This window comes from Eublepharis macularius, chromosome 8 (assembly GCF_028583425.1).
Source record: "Eublepharis macularius isolate TG4126 chromosome 8, MPM_Emac_v1.0, whole genome shotgun sequence".
In the NCBI taxonomy this organism is placed as follows: Eukaryota; Metazoa; Chordata; class Lepidosauria; order Squamata; family Eublepharidae; genus Eublepharis; species Eublepharis macularius.
The window spans coordinates 68,717,019-68,735,968 of record NC_072797.1 but is presented as its reverse complement, the minus strand read 5'-3'; the positions used below and the strand labels follow the sequence as shown (position 1 = coordinate 68,735,968).

Below are 18,950 nucleotides of genomic sequence, written 5' to 3'. Positions count from 1 at the left end.
AAAAGCAAGTCATCTACAAAATATTGCCAGCTGCTTCATATACTGCTATGAATTTATTTTTTCTTCTATTTTAACATTTTAAATTTAATATTTTGGGGGAGATTATTCTAATCTCTAAATAAAATCCCCATTTCTCCTTCACAATAGTGTATTAAAGCTGACCTAATTAATACATTTAAATGCTGCATTTGACAAGGCAACCCCCCCCCACTACTTTATAAATAATTTATTAAGATTACTAATAGTATCCAGGATTGAATAACTCCCAGTATCTCATTTGATGATGAATAGATGAAGTCAGAAGGCTTAGGTAGATATTGTTCTTCTTTTCTTTCTTCTTTATTTTCCATTTCAGGATTTTCTTTCTTTCAGCAGTGGCAGACAGTCACTTAACCCTACTGCTTCATTGCATTTCTGGGTGCAGCAGTGCAGCACAAGCTCTCGTCTCTATGCAGGTTTCTCCTTTCAGTAAAGGAGCAAAAAACTGCTGCAGTAAACTGCAGAAATGCCAGCAATACATCCTGTCTCTAACAAAGGCACTGAGATTTTGCAGCATTTTCAAGCAGGGAGCCTTCATGGTTTTGCAATATCATGTAAAAGCAAATTGTAACCCCCCAAGTTACATTAAATCTATTCTCTGCAACACCTTTCTCATCCTTCCACCCCACTCCTTGCATTGTGGGGTTGTTAGAATCAAATCAAGGCATTTCCCCCACTGCTTTGTGTCCCTTTCTCTAGCTGCTGCTACTGACAGGATGGAGGAGGAGGAGGGAGGATTTTCAATGGGCTCAAGCTTTCATTCGTCCAAGCAATGAATCTGTTTCATTCTTTTTTGACCTTTATCGGTCTCCTAAGATACTATTTCCCTCCATATACATCAAATCTTTAAAATAACCATTTTAGCTCTACAAAATACTCTTTTTAAAAATCTCATTCTATGCTCACCACCCCCTCCTTCTTCCATTCGGTAAAAAACATGGAACAGAACCCTAGGAATCACTTCTAGCTTCTCTACAGAAGCTGAAAGTGGGAGGGGTGGAGGGAGGGAGAATCAGGCAGTCTTTCTTAACATTTATCACACAGCAGTCAAATGGAATAAGCCAGTCATGATAAATGCTCCATGCTTCTTTCTAAGAACAGTGTAATGTTAACATTCACCTACCCCATCTCCGAAGCCGAATTCACCTCCATTCAGTCTTCAACACTCAGTTCCCTCCTGTATTCACTAGATGCGCTAGAGTCAGAACCAATACAGATACATTCCAGTCACGTGTGCACTCAGCCCAACCCAGCCAACGGCCCTGTTCACATTGGAGAATGTAATGTACTCTCTTGTTCACATCCAGTGAGTCCTTCCTTTCCTCCTATCCACCCTGACTTCGTCAATTCGCTGTCTGGATGATCTGGCAGGAGAGATGGGGGAGGGTAATTGGTATTCATAAACAGGAAAGGACAGCCACCTCTGCAAGGCAACGAAGGAAACAGAAATAACTGGAGTTGGGTGGGTGTGTCCAATAATAGCAAATGGACATATACCAAATCATTTTTTCTTATCTCATTTAACTGACAACTTGTATTATTATAGATCATGCCACCTTAAATGGTAAGCTGTTAAGAGTAACACAGACACTGATGGTTGCTACAGAAAATAATTAGTACACAGTAACAGAGAAGCCTAGTTTAATTCAGCTCTTTCTAGTGCTGAATATTATTTGCTTCATTTACACCTCACCTTTCTCCTCAACTGCGGCCCAAAGTGGCTCACATCATTCTTCTGTCTTCCATTTTAGCCTCACAACAGCCCTGTGAGCGGAGAGTGTATGCCTCGCCCAAGGTCGCTCAGTAATCTTCCGTGGCAGAGTGGGGTTTCCAATCGGGGTCTACCAGATCCTAGGCTGACACTAACAACTACACTACACTGACTCACAGATTTAACATTTCAATTCAAATTGCAGGGTCCTGTCTTAGAGCAGGAAGTTGAATGAAGTGACCTTCAAGATATCCCCAGAGCTTCAATTCTATTGTTTTAGTGGCAGCATTTATAAAAATCCCCAAGCCTTTTTAAGAACTATATGTATTACAGTATGCATGTATTACAACAGAACTTCCATGCCAAATGTTAGCTGTATTTTAAAACTGGTATCAGAGCCCGCCCACCCGCCAGGTCAGAGTTGCTTGCTCTCCTCCTTGGGAGTGGTCTAGCCCTTCTTGTTTGACCCACTCTGGGCCCACCTAATAAAGGACTGTCCGCGGGTGGGCTGACCCTGGACTCCCCCAATGCCCTCTCTTCAGGGGCAGAAGAGCTGAAAGAAGAACCTGAGGGAGACCTGTCTCTTCCCTCAGTGAACAGACAACAAATTTGGCAATCTCTTCTCATAGTTAAGTAACCAAGTTTAGGAGGTCCGGGGATAGCATTACAGGGCCTAACCCAGTTGCATTACTCATGAATAGACCATCATCAGCACTGGACCTGGGGGCTGTCGCTACTGTTGGTTCATCAGATTGTTTGGCTGGTTCTCACTGGGTCCTGCTCCTGTTGTTTGTCTTTTTGGATGTGGGAAAATACTCTGTAGCCACTTCCTTGTCTGTTGGCAAGGTTGTCAGCTTTGGCGAAGCCAGAAATGGCTGCCATGTAAAACTGCCATTTTCCTCTGCCCTGCATTGAAGGTTAGGCATTTCCTCCCTCATGAAACAGAGGATAATTGAGAGGAAACCCTGTCGTCCTCCACTGCTCTGTGTTGGACCCAGCTATTTCCTCCCTCATGTCCTGTCTCAAAACAGCTATGAAGTCAGTGGACATAGCCAAGGAAGCCAGACCAGGTGTTACTCATGATCTGTTGACTGGCAAAGCTCGGTGGTGAAGATGACTGTTGGGCATCTGAGTGAGCCATTTTGGCCTTGAATGTTCTGCACCAATTGGATTGATTGACAAATGCAGCTGGAGGCACTTTGTGATCTTCTCCCCTCTGTGTAGAAACTGGAGCTGCGCCAGCTAGCCTCCGTATGGCTGCCGCGCTATGAGGCTGTCCATGCACCAGCTAGGCCATGAGCGGCTGAGGTGCTTCCTCTGAGGGGAAAGGCATTGGCTAGGTCATGAGTGGCTGCCACATTATCTGAGCCCGCCCATGCGCCAGCTAGGCTGTTAGTGGCTGCTGCGCTGCCTCTGAGTGCCCGTAGTGCTGTGACAACTCTTTCTTTTTTTATATATATATATTTTTATTTTAATTACTAACATCAAAACTACGAAACTACAAACTACAAACAGAAAAAGGAAAAAAGAAACAAGGGGGGAGGGAAAAAACAACATAAGAACACAGACTACAACTACAAGTATTGAATTCCCTTCATAATACAATTATTTAAAGTTAAACTTTCTAATATGCTATTAGATTGGTAGATCTTGTAAGATACGAACTACAGTCAGGATCAGGTCTTCTTCCCCCCCCCCCCTGCGTCTCGGTCTCAGTTCTCTTTGAACAGCTACAATAGCGGCGCTCACTCCCTCCTCCCCACTCCCCCTTTCAGATTCTGGATCTTCTTCTTGCTCGAACTCTTGATGATTAAGTACAAAATCCCTCAGCTGTACTTCCGATATTATCTTGTAGGCTTGGTCTTTATATCTAAACCAGATACCTTCCGGAAATAACCATTTGTATTTTATATCATGCTTTCTCAGAAGAGCTGCAAACCTTTTGTATTTGAATCTTCTTTTCCGAGCTAGAAATGGAACGTCCTTCAATATCTTAACCTTGTTGCCAAGAAAGTCCAAGTCCACGTTAGTCGAATTATATAAAATGGTGTCCCGAGTCGTCTTAGATGAAAAATCAATAATAATCTCACAAGGCAGCTGACGCTTCGTTGCATATTTTGAAGATGTCCGACAGACTTCCAGAATATCGCTTTTTAACTCTTCTTTAGTTGCCTTTGCGAATGACGCCAAAAGTTCCGACACCAGATCCTTTAAATTTTCACTTTCCTCCTCCTTAACATTCTGTAAACGCAATACCATCTGAGCACGATCCACTGAGCATGATCCTATCAGTTGATTCTCCAAAAGCTTTACTTCTTTGTTTGTAGCTCTCATGAGTGTTGCATTTTCACAAGTAGATTTCTCTGCCTCGAGCGCTACATCTTTAGTGGTTTTCACTTCATTTTCAACTGAACCAACCCTTTGTCCGATTTCATTTAGCCTATCAACAAAGGGCTTCATAGCTTCAATGACCGACCGTTTAACCACCTCTTCAAGAGTCTCTCCCTTCCCCTGCAACGCAGCCGAAACCGATTTGCCCACAGCAGGGCTCTGCTTTTTCGTCGCCATCTTGGGGGGGGGGATCCGCCAACTAAGTTCCAAAACTCAAGGAAGGGGAAGATATCCGAACCTTCTTAAGCTTCAACTCCCACCAATCCTTCGCATACGCTTAAAGTAGCAGAAGGGATCCGCTTACTTACAGGTTTTCACCTTAAATCTGCTTGCTGCCGTTCTCCATGGCCTGGCAGCATGCGATGTGCTGCACAAGTCTGCCGGCCCCCATAGGAGCAGACGGGCTATTTACCCCCTGGATCGACTTCAGGGGGCTCTTCCCGCAGCGCTCCGGACCCTGACCCCCTACCTGGGAGTCCTGGGGGGTTAACCCTCGCAGGTCAACCACCCGGTCAGGCTGCGGAGAGGAGCGTCCGACATGGCCGGGAAAACGAAACCGAATCCTGTGACAACACTTTCTGACGTGCCTCAGGGGCTCTATGACACCTGGCTTCGAAGCAGGACAGGTGTACGTAGACCTGGCCACCTTGCAATCTGGTTCGCTTTCCATCCCCAGATCAGCAGGCACAGCATTAAGCTCACCCTCTGACAAGAAGCCGTTTCTCATTGCAGCCTCCATGTGGACCTGAGGCAATCTGGATGCTGGAGTTCTAAAATAGCCACCACCGCAGCCAAAGAGAGGGGGAAAAGAAAAGGAGGCAATTGCAGAAAGGATTTTCCCCCAGGTTAACTTCACTGCATGGAGGAGTGTAGGAGGAGGAAAAATTAGCAGCAAGCCGCAGCTGAGAAAGAGAAGAATAAGAGGCTTCCCTAAGGAAGGTCAGGAAGGAAGGACGAGAGGGTAATGGCAACAACAGAAGAGCGGGAAATAAATTTAGGAGAACTCCCTGCGGCTAGCTGCACTGCTGGGGGTGAGGGTGGGGGGAGAAGGTAGGTATTTAAGAGAAGCGACTGTTGGAGAAGGGAGTTGTTAGTGTTGGAAAGTAGAAAAAAGGAAAACTATTCAGTAGTCCGAGGCAGAAGCCTAAGATGCTGCTCTCCCTGTCGAGGCAGAAACAAAACTGAAAGGAAGAGTGACACCTACTAAAAGACAGGAAGTCCAAATTAGTCCTGCCTCCTTGAAGAGAGGGTGAGAATCACCCATCTGAAGATGTCCTCCACCTCAGAGGGAGAATGGACCGTTGGATACTTACCATGGTCCTTCTCCTCTGAGGACAGGAGGACCTCAGAGTGAGAGGGAATCTGAGTGGAGGGAATCTGAGTCAATGGCCTCCCTGGCTGGGCCCTTCCTTCTCCTACTCCACCTTTCTCAGAGGCTTTAAGAGGCAGCTGTGCCTGCCTGCCTACACCCCCAGAAGGTCCCAGTTGCTGCTGACCTCCTGCTCTGGCAGGTGCAGTCTGTTGCTTGTGCTCTGCCTCCCTTCTGAAGTATGCGTTGGGCCTGAAAGGCTTTGCAGCTGCTGCTGGAGCACCTTTGGACATAGCCTCACCTTTCCTTCTTTCTCCACAGCCCCTGGTCAAGCTGCCTGCCCCAGTAGTGCCTGGGCAAGGCTGCCCCCTGCTCCTCTGTAGTAGGTGAGTGCAGGGATGGGGCCATACCCCTGGTCAATTGTAACAGGATAGCTCCCCAATGTACCACATGTGCCACATGTAGGTGCCCAGGAAATTGGCTGGAGGTGATATCTGAAAAGGTTCTGATAGTAGTTGACTGGATTAGACTGGGGCAATCTTGAGTTAAGCCGGCCAACAATAGTCAGGAGTAGGGATGTGCACTTCAGGTTTCTGATTTGGGTTTTTAACCCAAATCGGGCTCGATTTGTAAATATTCGGGATTCCTGAATCGGCCCCAGCACTGCTGAGCCAATTTGGGAATCCCAAAGGAAAGCTTTCCGAAGTAATTTGTCTCGTTTCAGAAAGCTTTGGGCAAAGCGGCAGCAGCCGCACCAGCAGCACTTTTCTAGCTGTTTGCATCGCAAACAGCAAGAAAAGTGCTGCATTCTTTCAAATGTCCCACCCTGCTGCTTTTTTCTCCTGATGGGAGGGGGAGGAGGGTTCCATCGAGTTTCTCATGGGGGAAAAAAGCAGCAGGATGGGAAGTTTGAAAGCCACCCTTTTCATACCACTTGCAAGCGGCACGAAAAATGGCACTTTCAAACGCCGCACTGCTTGCTCACCCTATGGGAGGGGGTATTGGGTGAAGCAAGCAGCATGACATTTGAAAGCAGCATGAAAAGGGACAAATTCAAATGCTGCGCCGCTTGCTTCAAACAATGGGAGGGGGATCGGGAGAAGCAAGTGGCGTGGTGTTTGAAAGCTTGCAAGCGGCATGAAAAGGGACACTTTCAAATCTCCCCCTCCCTTTCAAATCATCCAGGAGAGCAAGCACTGCAGCGGGAAGTTTAAAGCAACCTTTTTCTTGCTGCTTGCAAGCTGCATGAAAAGAGTTGCTTTGAGGACTTCTAGAATGAGACAGTGAAAGCACGAGAGGGGAGTTTTATGAGCTCCCTCCCATGACCTTCCTGGTTCCTAGGGAGCCGAGAGATCGGACCCCCATGCCCTCCCCCCGGAGAGGGGAGGCAGGCTGGAACAAGGTGGAAGAGCTTAGGGGGACTGGCGAACCTCCAGAAGCCCAGATACCAGTTCTGAAGCAAGGACCAAAGAAGGAGCCAACATGGCTACTTAACTGTGAACCCGGGAGTCCAACAGGCCGAAAAAAACCTACAGCAAATCAAGCAGATTCTTAACAAGACAGATTAAAAAAAACAATTCTAAGAGAGGTTAACTGACCCCACAGCCTTCCATCAAGTAAGTGGACAGATTTATGGTTTTACAGGGCAATTCAGCTTAACTACACGCAGCTGCCCGAGCGAGCTGAGAGGGGCAGAGATGGGGGAGGAATGACTCCCTCAGCAACTGCTGGAATGCTATAAATCTTTGAATATAATTAACCAAAACAAAGCTTTTTACCACTTTCTGAAATGGCTTCTTGGCAAAAAGAGGTACTTGTTTGTTTGCAAGAAATGTCTAAAATAATGATGGAGTTACTAAATAAAGCTGTTGCGATATTTGGAGTGGGAAAGGATAAAGGGATTACAAGAAATCACAATCCAGAAAAAAATTCTGGAGGGACAGATTTAACTGAAAGGAAAATCGAGCCAAATGAAGGGAAAATCAGTCTGCGACACACTTTCCAAAATGGACGATCTTATCAGGACGTCCCCTTCAAGACACAAAACTTTAGTAAAGAAAAGGCGGGGCCACGAATCAGACCTGCACGGAGAGAAACAGGCATCCCAACACAGAAAGGGGAGAAAAGAATGCAGCGGATCTTAAAACAGAAAAATAAGCAGAGGAGTAACTACATCCATACTGATCTCCTTCAGAAATGGCTGGAAGACAAGAGAATCTACCTTTGGTGGCCCAGATCGATTAGGGATTGGATGTACTACGTCTCACGAAGAAGGAAGAAAAAAGCAGATCTGCATGGAAAGAATTAAGCATGCCAATACTGAAAGGGGAAAGAGGGATTAAGGACTGGATGTACCACTTTTCACAAAGAGAGAAGAAAAAACAATGATCAGAATCTTGGAGCATATCAGGACTTATTAATGCAGACTCAACCTCTTACTTAAATAGCTTTTCCCTTCTTTCCTTATTTTCTCTTTTTTATATAACACCATATAGTCTACGTTAATGGGTCTTTGGAGTTTATTAAATGTACTTAGACTGTACTCCTTCTCAAAATATGAAATATTGGCTAAGCTAAATGACCACCTGCTCTTCTTAACCTTACAAGTATGAAAACCCAAGTAAATAAGCCCAGATGGTCAAGATAAAACAGATGAAGGAGTTACTATCTTTAAAAGGTAAAATTGTGTTTTAACTATATAGTTATGTGACCACCCTAGTCTTATCAATATGAAAACCCGAGCGAATAGTTACAGTTCTAGCATACAACACATAATACAAAACCGTCAGGATAATCATTCAACAGCAACGCAATCAGGTAACTGTAACAAATGTGGGCCTGACGAAAGAGTACCTCTGGAACGAGCCAAGTGAGATTGGACCGGTACTGCTCGTTGCCACTACGGATTTCCCCTTCTGTGACTACGTGGCGACGTGGTCAAGACACAGCCGTCTGAATACAGATACTTTTGGCATTATATGACTTGGGACTTTTCTCTCTCACCCCATTTTGATGTTTTGCATACACTGTAATTGATTGGGATGTGTTATTACACAGTAATTAATTCACTAATTGCTTGGTTATTGATTAAATTTATTGTAAATTTATTGTATATGCTCCAAAACTTAGTGCCTTTTATAAGTTGTCTGGCAAACTTCCTTTGTCTTCTATTTGTGTTATTTTCAAGAGGTGCCGGAACTCCATTCCACTGAGTCCCGCTGAAAAAAGCCCTGTGTTTATGACAAGGGTTTACTCACTCAAAGTGTATAGAACGAAAAAGTTTTTATGTTAAGAGAGCCACTGTAGTGGTTAGAGCAGGGGGTTCCCCAGTGTGGTACTCACGGGAACAACTGAGCCTACCAACACCTTTTCTGGAGCCCACCAAGTGTTCGTAGAAAGTGGGTGGGATCAGGTGGGGCATTTACAAAGCATGGCTTCTGATTGGTCACTGAAATATTGATTCGCTGTGCAGATTTTTAAAAATATTGCTTTGGCAGAAACTGCTTCCAAAGCACAAGGATCATTACAGTGTGACTGAAGGTAAGCTGTAGCAGTCATTTTGTGGCTGGCTCTGTCTCCTGCAGCAGCCATTTTCTGGCAGCCATATTGTTGCTGCGCCAGAATTCCAAATATGCCCGCAGGCTCAAAAAGGTTGGGAATTCCTGGGTTCGAGTATCATACTAAGACCCAGAAGACCCAGATTCAAACCCCCACTCTACCGTGAAAACTCACTGGGTGACTTTGGGAGATTAAGACACTCTCAGCCTAACCTACTCACAATGTTGTTGTAAGGATAAAATGGAGAACAGGAGAATAATGTAAGCTTTTCTGGGTCCCCACTGGGGACAAAGGTGGGGTATAAATGATGTAGATAAAAATACAAATTAAATATGTAATCTGATAATGATAACTCCTACATTTATTATTGACATATTTTGAAGGATATATTTATTGTTTAAATGTAGGATTAACAGATTACCAGCCATAGCGGACAATCTCTTGGCCCCAGCTCCTGCTCTTCATTCCAGCAGGAGCAAAAATGGTTAATAAATGATGTCATATGACACCATTACTGGTCGTAGCCGGAAGTGGTGTTATGCCATTACAGGAATTCCCCAAATCCCTACAGTTTCTACTGCAGAGACAGAGGAATTCATAGAAGATTGTGACATTACTTCAAGATTCAACCAGAAGTGACATTGCAAAGTTGCTCCACCTCCTACACCAAAGAGGCTGCTTAGTAATTATTTAAATGTGAACAATGTTGGCAACAATTAATATGCTATAATGCATTTAATTATAATAAAGTTCAGCATTACACAGCTTCATTATACGATTAACAACCCTTTCAGTAATACAGTCACTAACACAAAATACAGCAGTTGTACAAGTATGATTAACAGAGTTCTTTCAATAACCCAGGACCTAGTCTCAAAAGCTATACTGAAAAAGATAGCCATTTTTTCAGTTTTTCAATTCATTCTCTCCAGCTTGAAAAAGGGTATTTTCAATGCTATAAAATTTAACCATGTATACAAATATGCTGGTAGTCTTCCTACCTATTGTGGCTGCATGTAAGTATTTCTGTTCAAATAACACTTTGTTTCAACAGTTTATTTTCTACCTTCAATTTTTATTTTCCCTTCCTCTCAGATGACAAAAATTAAGGTAATATGCGAAGACAGCAGAGAGTGCAGCAGGTTGCAGCTGTCTCTCAAGGAGTATATCTGAAATTTTGCAGAAAACCAAGATATTTATGCTTTTAAATTCTATGCTATATAATAAAAGTTTATATTCTAAGCCATAAATTATGCACTTAATTTTAAAGTAGTAAAATATAGGTATGATAGGAAAATAAATACTAAATTTTCCTAGATATTTCTACTTTTTCCCAGGAAAAAAAGGGAGGGGGATTTTCACCAAAATTTCCTGAAACTTTACACCTCTAGCAATATCTAGAAATTTGACAACTAAAACACATAACACTGAAGGCTGAAACACATATTTGGCTCCTAGAACCAACAACGAAAAATTGTCAAGGTCTGCTTTAAATGTTAATATACAGTCCGTCTCTTCTAAATGCTACAATTCTGTCAAGTTCCTAAGCAAAGCATGTAAAGCACAATCCTAATACTTCTATGTATAATATTTACAGCACTAACATCTGATACATTACAATGACCTGAGCATACCTTTAATTTACCGCCCAGAATCACAGACTGATTTTTATTTTTCACAAGACTTTTTCCTCAAAAGTACATTGGTTTGGAACACATCCACCTTCTATACAGCATCTAATCTACAGATACTTCATTAAAAGGAAAGACTGGGCTATCATTCATCAATTTACTGCATGCTGAGAATATAATTATATTTTCAATGCTTCAACACAATATGAAGCAAAAACAGAAGACATGTTAAAGTCTTTTAAAATAAACAGAAAAAAGACGAGTGAACCCATGTAGTCAGCTTCCAACAGGTTGTCTTGTTCAGAACAAAAAATTATCACCTTGGGAACCACCAGATGACTACTTCTACATGACTAATAAATTACCTTAATCCACTGCCAATACTGTCTTTACCTTTGTAACATTTTGGCCAATCACATATTCCTAAGGAATTTAAATGAAGCCTTTGTTGATACGTGGCATTGAAATAAGACAAAGTCCAGAGTATGTTCTCACTATCACCCAAATGGCTATTTTATTATATAATCCTAACAGTTCCAGACAAGGCTGCCATGTTTTCATAGGTACAGGCAAACACTGCATTACTCAAATCATCCACTGCAGAAAAATACCAGAACCAGATCAAGTCAACATGTATGATAAACTGGAATATAAAGATAAAAGAGTCATACTACTTGCAGCCATGGTTACATAGTGAGATTGCCCTAACAATTACTCTAAAAAGGTAAATTCAAAGTGTATCAGTCTGTCATAAAAGATTTCCAAACAGTTTTGAATGCCTACAAAAAAGCTGTTCATTCTAATCTTTTAGACAAGCTACATAAAAGTAAACAATGAACATTTGTCTTTAAAATCATATCTTGTTTAACAGTTCACTGTAGCTAACCAAGTGCCTTAGAAGCATCATGATCTTGGCACTTTTGAAACAAAGTTACTAAAATAATGAAAGCCATAATGCCATATATTCTACTGCAACTATAGAAATAAAAATAACCCTAATTTTTATCGTCTATATTTAACAAGGTAACATAAAGTTACTGAATACTTTGTGAACCAACATAAGCACTATTTAAGAGCTAAAGAGTCAAGACATTTTGTTCCCTAGTAAATGAGAATAGAATAAAGACAGCCATGTACAGAAATCTACTTTTTCATGCAAATAAAGCAGTACACAAATCCATTGGTTAAAGAGGATGAGAACTCCTTTCCTCATTCAATTGACTCTTTTCAATGTATTGCACTTGAAACATTTTTTGGAAAAAAACTTCATGAACCAAGTCCAGTTCTCAAGGTCTAACAATGACATTTAGAATTTAATTAGAGTGCTGTCACTGGAACTGGCATCCAAACTTTTGTGGCAACTTCCAAGTCCATACTAATTCAAATATCTTACAACTTCAATGGAATACCAATTCTTAGCATGTGAAATAAAAACAGAAAATTAATGTTGCTGTGAAACAAAAGCCCTATGCTTACGTTTTGCCCAAAGTGCCACATTCAGACAAATTTATTTCCAAGGATTAAGAGAGAGAGAGAGAGAGAGAGAGAGAGAGAGAGAGAGAGAGAGAGAGAGAGAGAGAGAGAGAGAGAGAGTGTGTGTGTGTGTGTGTGTGTGTGTGTGTGTGTGTGTGTGTGTGTGTGTGTGTGTGTGTGTGTGTGTGTGTGTGCGCGCGCGCGCTTTTAGGAGGTCAAACTGTCAGGGCTGACTCCAGAAGGTAGCGAGGTCCCGCATTTGCCCAGGCCCCAGGACTGAAAAAGGGCCCAGTGACCCAAAAGCACCGACATTCCTGTTTTCAACAGAACACTCAAAAAGATCAGAGGCAGCATTTAAAAAGTCTCAATTTGCACAGCCCATGACTTCTAGGGGAAGTGGTAACTGAGAGCAGTTTCTTCCCCAAAATGTCTGAACTGGTGTTCTGCTGGTGAACTGTTGCTTCAATTCTACCATGAAACATAACATTACCCAGGGAACCAACTCAGGATGTTGCATCAGGACAATCACAATGAACATCAGCCGTGCAGCACAGTGGCATTGTACGTAAGCAATTAGGGTAGAGGCATCCTGAAATGCACTATATCCCTGAATCTCATATTAGGATACTTTATTGGTTGTGTCAATTAAAATATAAGATTTCTGTTGGCAGCAATTGATGTTATGGTTAAAAAACTGGAAAGAAAAATGGCACTCCTATTACAGGAATTTTTTCAAGCATTATATTGCATTGTTTATTATATGTTTTATGCCATTTTTATATTTTAAAACCTGTTTTCAGTCTCAACAAGAAAGGCAGAGTATAAATACAGCAAATGAATTAATATATAAAAGAGTAAGATAACAAACAGTATGAAGGTATCTTTTCATGAGGTGCATCTTTAACTACATTAGAATGTACGTTACAGTAACAAACAAACAATCATAGCGCAGGATTTCATCAAGAAAAAGATCATCTGCTATGGGATTGTTAAAAGAAAAGAATAAACTAGGGATAATTATCAAATTTTGAAAAAGTATGAACAATACAGTAATGCAGATGTTCCAACATGCTTCTATTTGGTTCCCAGGTACTTTTGACTAACTTTGGGGAAATTCTTTTACTAAACTAAAATTAGTACAAAACCAATAAAAACAAACGTAAGCACAAAAAACAACTACATACCTCAATATACAGGAGTCTTGATAAAATATGAACAAGTTTTTTTAAGCTGTAACTTTGTAGAGTTACTTCACATGCAAGGGGAGGGAGAGTGTAAATCTGCAAACACCACAAATCAGCCCAACCCTACCAAAAAAGGTGGAGGAGCAAAAATATAAATAAAAATCAAGTCCACTTTTTAGAATCAGTACAATCTAACCAATTAAATATCCTTTAATATTACTTAAGAATATTGAACATGTTTGATTGCTTGGAATCAGTCAGTACAATGGACTTGAATTTTACGTGTAGTTTTGCTCCTCAAGTCTTATTTTGGTTTGGTCAATGGGGTATACACAAGACTGGAGACAATGTTTCTGTATATTTTGCTGCCTATAAACATTAGCTATCGGACAGGAGAGACACATGAGGCTTCCAGGACAACAGATGTTCTTGACTAGCAGAAATCAATATTTCTACACTACTACAAGTTTCATATCATAGTTTTTTTTTAACATAAAATAAAATGTTCAGTTATGATGGCTATTCCCTTGACAGTACATTTATCTTTTGTGAAGGGGTAACAGAAGTAGGATATCAAGAGGAAATACATGTTTGAGCACAAGAACATGTTAAGGTGCCTTATGATCTTCAATGAATAACTGTTTCCTGACTCTTTGGTCATTTAGCAGGGCCCCTTAGCAAAACTGAACTCTTATAATCACATTATAGTATAGCTCTACCCAAGTATAGCACCCAAGTTCAGCACAGTCTTTTATTATTATTTGGTGATTTTAATGCAGTTTACATAGCTTGTGCAACTACAGACTTTGAATCTGTTAAAAGCCTTACTTAATTTTCATCAATATTGAAACAACAGTCTTGGTAAAATGGGTAAGATTCCACCTTGCATACCAAACGGTTTCTGTAATTCAATGTGATTGTTGAACCAAAAAGTCTGGATGCCGCTGATCTACAGAAACCTAATTTTAGTTCATTTTTTAATATTTAAACACCACATACACACACAACTCCTATTTACCATATAAATAAAATTATTGAAGTGAAACTATTTTAAAGTAAGCGGAGGATGACAATTAGGTTTCTGCTATTACCACCATTAAGGTATTTCAAATGTTTCTAAGAGCCAAGCTGTACCCAAGCCAATATGAGATGAAAACATCTCATACTGGCAACAGTTCTAGAGATGTTAGTAACAAATTCAAGTTATTATCAGATTCACTGGTGCTTATTACAACTCCCATTAGGAAATAAAACAGGGAAGTATCAAATAAGCGTAAGAACCACTCACAGATACTATTTCTTGTCCCAAAAAAGATGCAACAAGGATAAAGCAGCAGAAATCACTCACCAAGAAACAAAGTTAGACTCCCCCTGTCTCCATACAGCTTGATATCTGAATAGACAAAAAGGGTAATGGAAAGATTAACAGCAGCACAAAGACTGACTGCTTACTTAAGGTCATTAAAAAACAGGCAAAAACTTGGAATTTAGCCATGATTTCCTGTCTGGAAGTGCCAGTCAATCCAGTAATTAACAACCTACCACCACTATCTTCTTTCCAAAAGATAATCATAAAATATATTGGCATGCAGATGCTTTAATTCCTCAAATATATTGATAGTGTAAAGATGAAGGAGTTATTATACCCTTGGAAGAATAGATCATTGATATTTTTATACTGCTTATCTGAAACTTTTATTTTCTGCTCAAGATTAATCTACAGCAAATACTCATTCTTTAGTCACCATTACCTACAGTTTAATTAAACATTACATTTTCTGTCATAAACTGAAAAACAATTCCACTTGGGGTCACTGTTATCAATTTTATTTTGGTGGCTCAATATCTTGCTCTGACTTTTGCAAGCTCATACTCTGGAAAGCTAGTTGTTCTTTAAGGTGCTACTGGACCCAAATCTTTCTCTTTTACGACAGACCAAGGCGGCTACCCACCTGAAACTACCACTAAGAATTGCTTGCAAAGATGGTGTGGAAGTGCACCACACAATTAAACTATTTTACATTAAGCAAATACAGCTTGCAAATGTTAACAGACCCTAAGCACTGCTGCAATATGGAAACATTTTGCAGCACTTCTAATGTCTGGCTAGGCCCTGACAAAGATTTTCACTTCCACCATAATTACGAATAAATAGAAAGGGGAAAACCTTTTTTGCCACCTTATGTGCTAAGTATAACAAAAAAAGGTGAAGGGTATTAAGAAGTTACTAACTGCATTAAGAAGGACGCCACCCTCCCCCGCACCCAGGCCTGGAACAGGTACAGAAAAGTAGGAACACTGATGTCAGATATAAGATAGTATAGATTGTAACAGATCTAGACTTAACAGTTTCTTAACCACAACATTCAAATCCTAGGGGTGCTTCACATAAACGAGTTCTGCTCTGAGTCATAAACCTTTTACCGCTGAAATCTAATCAATGGAAGTTAATCTATGTTTGGGACTCTCATTTGCAGGCTCCAACTACTTGCAAGTGACCCCATGAGTTAACTCTAGCAGCCTAAACCCGTCCAGAGCCCCTCCCCTTCCTCCCAGTGCTGGATCTCCGCCCAGCAACTTTACAAGGCCACACATTATTTGTTCAGGCTGTGGCTTACCAGCAATCCTTGACACATGGAGACTGTCCGGTCCCGTCCCTAAAATGAGTAACAGCCCCCAAGCAGGGCTTCGAGAAAGTCACTCAGACAGACAATGGGGTCTGCTGCCCCGTGAAAGTGGGAGGTGCCGAAACAGGAACGCCCCTTCAAAAGGCAGGAGCTCCGACTCCCGACTCAACAGCACAGGCTGCCCGCTGGAAAAAGCGCCTGGGTGGCCACGGAGGGGGGCGTGTACCGGCCCAGGATTGAAACCCGTCGCGAAGCCGCGCCACATGCTCACCTGCCCTTCTGGCCGCTTTCCACAACCTGCAGCGCCGCCGCTCCCCGGACTCTGCCGCTGCCCCCGTCGCGACCGATGCTCGGGGGACTCGGCCCCACCAAGAAGCCAGGAGGCGGCCGCCCGCACATCCGGGGCGCGGGGGAGGCTATACGGGGCACGCTCCCCTCCTCACAGGACGCGGCAGCGGCGGGCGGACGCGGGACTAGTGCCCGTCGTCGCGCCACCCCAGCTCTTCATACCTGAGCGAGGCAGCGGCGGGGAGGGCGCTGCCCAACTCCGCTCTTGCCTCAGGCGCTACCAGCCCCTTCCTCCCGCCCCACGGTCCTACGAGCCGCCACCGCCCCCCTTTCGCTCACTCTGACTCCCAGAACAGCCTCTTCGCCGCCATCTTGCCGGGAATGCTTGAAGTGCATGCGCAGTGGAGGGAGCCCAGCTCCAACGAAGCCCGGACAGTTTGCGGAGAGAAAGAATTAAAGTGCGCCTGCGCGGCAGGCCGCGGCGTTTTCATTCATAGGCTCTCGCACCTGCTGAGAGAACAGCTGCTCATAGGGAGGAATCGGGGTGGATCTAGCGCTTGACGATGAAGCCGAGGACAGCTATTCGATAGTTAGGGTCGGAATTTGCATAGTTAGTCTGCCGTTGGCCGCATTTGAGATTAAGCACACTGCGGTGAGCAAGGGGGCAAAACTGCATATATGCAGCTGTGGTGAGCAGATTCCTCTAGATCACTTGACATATGCCCAACCCAAGGTATCAACTTATTGTATACTTGCTACCCTGTAGCTTAAACGCAATAAGAACACAAGAAAAGCCCTGCTGGATCAGACCTGTGCGCCATCTAGTCCACACAGTAGCCAACCAGTTACTCTAGGAAGCCAACAGGCGCCGAGGCCGCGGCTTCCCCTTGATGTTGCCTCTTGGCTCTGGAATTCAGAGGTGTACTTGCTCTGGTTGCAGAGGTTCCATTTAGTCAGCATAGCTAATAGACCTATCCATCATGCATCTCTCTAAGCCCCTTTTAAAGCTGCTTATGCCCATGGCCATCACCACATTCTCTGGCAATTCCACATTTTAATCACTCATCTAAAGAAGATTTCTGTAAATTCTTTCTAGTTTGGAGGATAAATTAGCAAAGGACTGCTATCTGTTAATTGTGAAAGGTAACACAGACGTAGAGATCTTTACTGAGAATTATTTTGTACCATTTATGATTTTGAAAAGGCATTTTATATTTGATCAGAGATGGAAAAAAATTGTTCCCAGAGATGTTTTTTTTAAAAAAAAACATCTGAAATTGACCCATAGCCACTACTAAAAATAAACAGAATGAGCTATAAAAAGTTTCAATTAAATTTAACTACTGTGAACCATGAGAAAATACTTATTCCAGTCTTTGATATGCAGCACAATCCTGCATAGCGCTGCTCCAGGCTAAACCCTCTGGATCTCAATGAGTTTAGGCTGGAATATTGCTAAGAGGTTTGTACTGACACTGGTCTTCCGCTTCCAACTATCCACGTGTTAAATTCAGTGCATGTCTTTATGTTTCACCTATACGTCTGGAAACACACAATCGTTTTAAAAGAGGTATTATAGATATTTCCCATATATTTCTCGTGATTTAGCAGATACTCTTTCTCCACCTCCCCCAACATTGTCTCTGATCAAAAGTTTTTCAAGCATAAAAAAACCCTGCAAAACTAATTTTTAAAACTCTTGTTAAAATCATAATATAGTATCAAAACATACCTTGTTATCTCTACATATAATAAAACATTAATATTACTTTGATTCAATCCGTCACAGTTTGGTTTAATTGAGGGCAAATTTACTCAAAACACTATATACTTTTAAATTAACGGTCTCTTCAACATACTCTCCTGAAATCTTTCCAAAGCTGTTTGCCATGAAAGAAGGCTTCATTGGTTAGTCTTGGGTCTAACCCATGACAAGCAAGGATGGCTCCATCACACCATCTTTAGCTCTTTGAAAAATTCTTTGTCACCCTACAATATCAAGGAGATGTTGCAGAGAGCATTTTGAACAGCCAATCATAGCTGGGAAAAGCTTTCCCGACGACATCAACATACCAGTCACAAACTACCCTGTGTAAATGTATAATCTATGTTTGTTTGTTTGTTTGTTTGTTTGTTTGTTTGTTTGTTTGTTTGTTTGTTTGTTTGTTTGTTTGTTTGTTTTGTGCCTATTCCACCTTATCTCCTTGGACTGAAGGGGGTGCACAATGTAATAGCCAAGTTGCAAAGGCACACATTAACAATATTAAAACAGATTAAAATATACAATTTGCCAGTCTAAAAGCATTCAGACTTAACACAGCCAAGAGATAAAACACACAAGATCAACAACCTCACAGCCTGATCTTCTGGAAAAGTTCATCCACCACCAAACACTCCGGAAGAAGAGTGTTACCTTGCCTTACATGCCTGCCTACATGTATTCTGCTTTAACCAGCTTTGTTTAAAATCCAGAAAGATTCTTTGTTCCACCAAATCTCCAGCCTGTGGCCATTAACTCTAATGATTATCCACAATTTTATTACATTAGACCCTTTTCTATATGTGTAAAATGCTTGCTATATCCACCTTCAGCCTCCTTTTTTCCCTAAGCTAAACTGGTCAAATTTCTAAAATTCTCTGATCAAATACTTTATGTTCCAGGAAGTAACTACTTGTTCTATGTTTTTTTTTCCAGTTTAAAGTACCCCTTCTTCAATTTGGGAATCTAAAACTGAACAT

The 18,950-nt window shown here is 41.9% G+C and overlaps 1 protein-coding gene across 2 annotated transcripts in view; it reads right to left on the bottom strand.

Moving 5' to 3' along the window:
- Positions 1 to 16,507, bottom strand: part of APC (APC regulator of WNT signaling pathway) — a 139,979-nt gene extending 123,472 nt beyond the window's left edge. For both annotated transcript variants that reach the window (XM_054987426.1, XM_054987429.1), the window contains exons 1-2: positions 16,195 to 16,507; positions 14,645 to 14,689 (exon numbers count right to left, since the gene is read on the bottom strand). The gene's annotated coding sequence lies outside the window, so the exon portion shown is untranslated. The remainder of the gene's footprint in view (positions 1 to 14,644; positions 14,690 to 16,194) is intronic.
- Between the last annotated feature and the right edge of the window lie 2,443 nt (positions 16,508 to 18,950).